This window comes from Montipora foliosa, chromosome 9 (assembly GCF_036669935.1).
Source record: "Montipora foliosa isolate CH-2021 chromosome 9, ASM3666993v2, whole genome shotgun sequence".
Lineage (NCBI taxonomy): Eukaryota > Metazoa > Cnidaria > Anthozoa > Scleractinia > Acroporidae > Montipora > Montipora foliosa.
Genome location: NC_090877.1, coordinates 24310616 through 24316129, shown reverse-complemented (window position 1 = coordinate 24316129; position 5514 = coordinate 24310616). Strand labels below are relative to the sequence as shown.

At 39.1% G+C, this 5514-nt stretch overlaps 1 long non-coding RNA gene across 2 annotated transcripts in view; it reads left to right on the top strand.

Moving 5' to 3' along the window:
• The first annotated feature begins 3058 nt into the window (after positions 1-3058).
• The window catches only part of LOC137970494 (uncharacterized), a 3290-nt gene continuing 834 nt past the window's right edge, over positions 3059-5514 (top strand). Inside the window, exons 1-3 of one of the 2 annotated variants that reach the window (XR_011116818.1) lie at positions 3059-3464; positions 3680-4228; positions 5482-5514. The exon at positions 5482-5514 is cut by the window's right edge and continues 65 nt beyond it. This is a non-coding gene — a long non-coding RNA (uncharacterized lncRNA). Of the gene's footprint in view, positions 4229-5481 lie in introns of both variants that reach the window. The other variant, XR_011116817.1, reaches the window with a different exon arrangement.

The following is a 5514-nucleotide window of genomic DNA, read 5'->3' as shown; positions in this document are numbered from 1 at the left end:
CACGGCAATCATGTAAAGCAGTTGTAAATAGTTTTAGTTTTTAACTTGTAAAGCTTAAACTGGTGATTTTCCGTGTTTAAATAAAGCTATAAAAAAATAATAAAATAATAAAAAAGTTAAATTAAACAGGGTGTCAGCGTTTAAAATATGTGAGAGTGCAGCTCACTTCTTAAAGTGGTATACCCCCGACAATACATCAAGAAACGCTGTTCATTTTCTATGCAGTTTTCTTTGCATACTAAACATGTTCGCTCTTCTACTGGGATTAATTGTGCTCCTCTATTTTTATATTTGCCAGTTTGTAATGTAAGCCTTTTCAGGCTAATTCTGTGTGCTGGCTTTGTAATTAATGTCAGGCAGTTTTCAAATTGACTATTATTTTAACTTCCTTTTATGTAAATTTCTCTCTCAAACTTGTTGATGACCTATTCTGGGTTCCAAGCCAGTTCTGTAATAAAGATCCCTGATGGTTCTCTTTATAACTAATCGTGCATTCTTGATGTGTTGATGGGTTGCTGGTTCTTTTAGTTTACACTTTTTATTGATTTCTTCATTCTTTTGTATGTCGAAGAAAGGTGTATATTTTTGTTGCATATTAAAATGCTTCACGTAACAAAACGTTGTTAGTGGAATGCCTCAATCTTTGCCAGTAGCTGAAGGTTGATGCTTTTATGTCGATGCTAAAAGTGCTCCTTGGACGAAAATTTTTATATTCTATCTTTTTACATTTTCGCATAGAATAGGACTTTCTTACTCACCTTACGAAATTTCAGTGCTTTACGAAGATTGGAAGTACCTTTTTCCCGGCCGTTGTGTCCGTGATTTCACGGCCGCCATTACTGGCCTTGTGACCAACTAGACAGGAGGCTTGGTTGCAAATTACTGGTAGTGGCGTCAGAGGCTCAACACGAAAACTTCACATGGCTAATTTTTGTATGGAAATACAAGGTGAAATCTGCTCTTTGTAACTATAGTTGAACTGTTTCATACACTGTACTCTGCCGTGTCGAACTAAAAAATGCCGTCGAGTCGCTATACAGAGCAAGGCTGTAGCAATGTATCAAACCATAGTACTGAGATTTCTTTGCATCGTAGCCGGCCTGCAAGTGGAGCCGTGCGGGATCAATGGCTTCGATTTGTTCGTACGCACCGGGAAAATTTCGCACCGCGATGTATTTTTGTCATCTGTTTTGAACATTTTAAAGAAAACTGTTTTGAGAGGGTCCTTAACGTTAATGGATCCAAGCGGAGAATCCGACCTCAAGCTATTCCGACCGTATGGAAGAAGGGACCGGAGAAGCCATCCTTCGCGTGATCGCGTAGAAAGGTATGTATGAACATATGAAATGTTTTTTTTGCTCTTTACACTGGTCTATAAAAGTTGCATACATAAGAGACGAAAATTGTTCTACGACTGCTGTTTTCGCCATTTCAGAAAAGTTGATCTTGAGGATGTTGTATAAAAGGCTACTGTGTACAAACTTCTTCGCCGCCGAACTCCTTCATTCTTTCAACACATTGGTCAATTTTCATACAGCCTCTTCACTCTTCAAGTTTTACAAGAAACTAGTGAGCAGTTGGAACATTTTCACCTGAGGTAAAAGTAGGAAAATAATCATATGACAAGGCAAGCAAATTTTCGTGGATAATTCAACGCATGTACATGTCTGGAAGTGAGCCTTGTAACATAGATTGTGTAAATATGTGTCCCTAACCTTTCGACTAGTTAACAGCCCAGAAAAAGTTTCTTGTCTACAAGCGACACAAATATAACGAAGAGCATTTCAAACCAGTTTTCGACGTCTTCCTCTCAAGAGAATCCACGCCAAAGAATCTCGTCTTCCTCTTCTTCTTGGACACATCTTGCTCCGTGGCAATCGGCTCGACACTTTCGTCGTAAGGCAAGAAGTCGTCGCTCGCTGAAACAGAACTGTCCTTTCACTGGATTCACTGGAATAATCGGACATTTCGACCTCGGAGACGCTACACATTTCTCACAAAACTCAATAAAAACAGAGGAATTGAACTCAATTGTTGAGCCTCTGGCCTCGTGATTAAAAACTCTGCTTTTCAATTGCGGGCTCATTAGGAACGAAGTTTAGTTTTGGCGGCCAAAATTTTAGGACACTTTGGAGCCGAAAATTATCACGTTAGAGGGTTTGTTGTCAATGTTCTTTGTCAATTATACATAGTAATTAACCCAATGGCATATTTTGTAGCAGAATAAGGCAGAGAAAAAAGCGGACTTTCGTCCAAGGGGCACTTTAAAGGGTACCGCCCAAGCTCTCGTCTGCAAGCAATATTTTCTGTATACCATGGAACGTTTAAAATGACTGTTTACAGAACTTTATGCCTCTCAATATAAACGAGGTTGAGTGAGTCGCCAAACTGTTGAGCTCGGTTTGCGGGGCGGAGAAAAACAGACAGGCCACTTGGAGAAATCTGGCTATGTGCCTTAGCACATAGCCGGTTTAATAACAATGAAAATATTACATCACAAACTTAAAGAATTGATCGCACGCCCAGCAAAGGTGGGGATCTGAAAGCGCACCACAGAAGTAAACTGAGAAAAAGAAAGAAAGAAAGAAAGAAATAGTGGAACCTGGCAATGGGGAGGAGGAGGGTGAAAAACTTTGACAACCAGATCAGTCGAGCTTGAAAAGCGAATGAATATTTACCGCGCTTTCTCGGAATGCAACAAATTCCCTATAGGGGATACTTAATAATTGCTCCTCCCCAGGAATGACCGCGTCACACTTTGCTGAGTGCATAATTATAAATTTTAATTATTGAGATGCATAAAACTTTTATTGGCAAGCCAATAACACCTTTATATGAACTTGTTCAATTGTACTTTTATCACAATATGTTTTGTATGATAATAGTTCCGGTCCCCAAATTTCGCAAGCGTAAAGTAACACGGGTTTAACCAGGGCATTAAAGAGTTTGTTCTTAATCGCAGTTGTTGTTGTATCCGTGTCATTCTCGTCCCCATCGCCCTTTCCGCTTCTCTTAGCCAGCGGGGCCTTGGCACGAGAAACGAAGGCCTCTGTAGACATAGGATTCATTACTACCCTACGCACAGCTCGCAAAGCGAGGTAATAATTAAAACAACAGTACAACAAATGGCGTGTGACTGTCCTGGGTGCCTGAAGGACAGCGGAAACCAGCGCGTGACAACAAAGACGAGAAAACAAACCAGTCCAGGATTGTTATCAATTTTGATAACCGTGTTACGTCACAACATGGCGGCCATTGCAGAAATCGGAGGAGTTTGTATACACTTCACTTTATTCGTTTTTTGTTCGGAACTAGTTGGGTTATCTACCCAAAATTCTATTCGATATGGACAACAAAGGAACATTCTTCGCCTTTGTCAAAGATGGCGGTGGCAGAGCGGGTTGAACGGTTGGAAATGTTAACTGTAAAGTGGGACAGTACATGAAATTTGATCCCAAAGTCAGGTACGTTTTCCACTTTGTCGTTAGATTAAAGGCACTTGTAGATTTTTCCAGCATTTGCAAAAAAAATGTCGATATCTTCAAGTCTTTTACTTGACTTTTCACGTGTTTTTGCTGTTGTGCACGATCTATTAAAAATGTGCAAGGGGGTATTTTGATTTGCGATGTGCTGTTAATAATGGCGCCCATATTTGATTGATTTACTCCTACAAACCTAGGCGTTGAGATGGCGGATGCTGATGCCCACAGGAAAAAAAATGGCAAACTTGTGTAGATTTTGTGGCTCTACAGCGTCGAAAAAGACTGAAAGGCCTAAAAATAAATTCAAGGATGATTTTGAACGATATTTTGGTATCAATTCTGAAAAGTGCAGTGGAAGGCTTAACGCTTTAGTGACACAAGAACAATGCCTGTCAAAAAGGTGATGGCCGTTGATCCCCTGCAAAGTGTAGCAAAACACAACTTTAGTTCCATTATGTTTGGATCCAACCTGGTTATGCATCCAATTGCACGCAGCAGAATGGCAGTGGATATTTATGGAAAACTTCATCCGGGTCGTCAGTATAACATTATGAAATCCTGGTTAAATGGTTCCCTGCTATGCCAGAAGGAGACAATCTAACTGCCATAGATAATGATCAGGTTTTGTTAAAGAAGTGGACTGGGTGCAAAGATAAGCATGCTGCATCTTGACATGTGTGTGTTGTACAGAAGTTGGTACCAATGCATGATGCAGTTTTGCAAAGAGATGAGAAGCTTGCACCAAGGTAATGCAAATGCCACAATTTATAATTTATGAATCCTACCTTGAATATTTTTTGCAAGTCTCTTCTCTGTTTAAATTGTCCATTATGGGGACTATTTTAATCATTACCAAATCCCCAAATTGTTAGGACTGAAGAGTGACTGAAATGCATGAAGAAACCATTCTTTATCTATTAGCTGTGTTAATAAACATAAAATGTTTTTTTTCCTTTTTGTTTATCAACATAAACATTTTGTACAATTAAGTGCTGCCTTTGTAACTACATCTGCAAATGGTTAGACTTTCAAGTCTTCTCGGATAAGGACGATAAGCCGGAGGTCCCGTCTCACAACCCTTAAATGTTAATAATCCTGTGGGACGTAAAAGAACCCACACACTTGTCGCTAAGAGTAGGGCACGTAGTTCCCGGTGTTGTGGTCTGTCTTCTGTTGTGTATCATGGTTGGGAGGGTAAAAAAGGGGCCACAGTAATTGGCGCAAGCTGTTGTGGCACTCTGCCAGCTTGACTGGCAAAGTTAATAAAATAAAATAAAATAAAATTATGCAGTAGCTTAATTAAGCCTGACAACTGTTTTTTAGAAAAAGCCTTGAGATATATTTAGCAGGATTTTTTCTTCAATGTGTAGTTCCATAAAATGTCCATTCCTCCCCCACAAAAGGTGCATTTTGACACCCCTTCACCAATCCGGAAATTCTAATGAGGTTTCTTTGAGTGGATTGGTCTTTCTGCACCCTTCCTCTCCCTGGAATTTGAAATCCTTTGTGTGTGTGTGTGTATATGGAGTCTATGGATTCTCAACTTTGCATGTAAATTGAACAAAATATATTTTGATGAAAGATTATGGACCAGATTTTCTTCACATTGACAGCTTTTTAATGGGGACTGCTTTTCATAATTATAAAATTCCTTTTATAAGGAAGATATCTGTTTACAAACATTGACATCAAATTTCTTTTGATATTTAAAAAAGCCAACCACCGAACAAAAGAACCCTTTGTTTCGGCATCCAATAAGGCTCCAGTTGGCACATTAATATTAATAGGTGATGTCATTGATATCCTCACTATATAGCAAGCTGAGCTAGAGTCAATTGCCTGCAATAGGAGGGGTGGGCTGACTGTTTTCATCATCAACTAACACATTTGACAACATATCTACTTGCATACTCTTATTTTAATTGAGTGGTTTAATTTTAATTGAACATTTTTATTAATGTTGTTACTTGATCATACTTATTTTAAAATTCATTAACAGTAAATGGCCCAAAAGATTGGAAGAAGCAAAGAC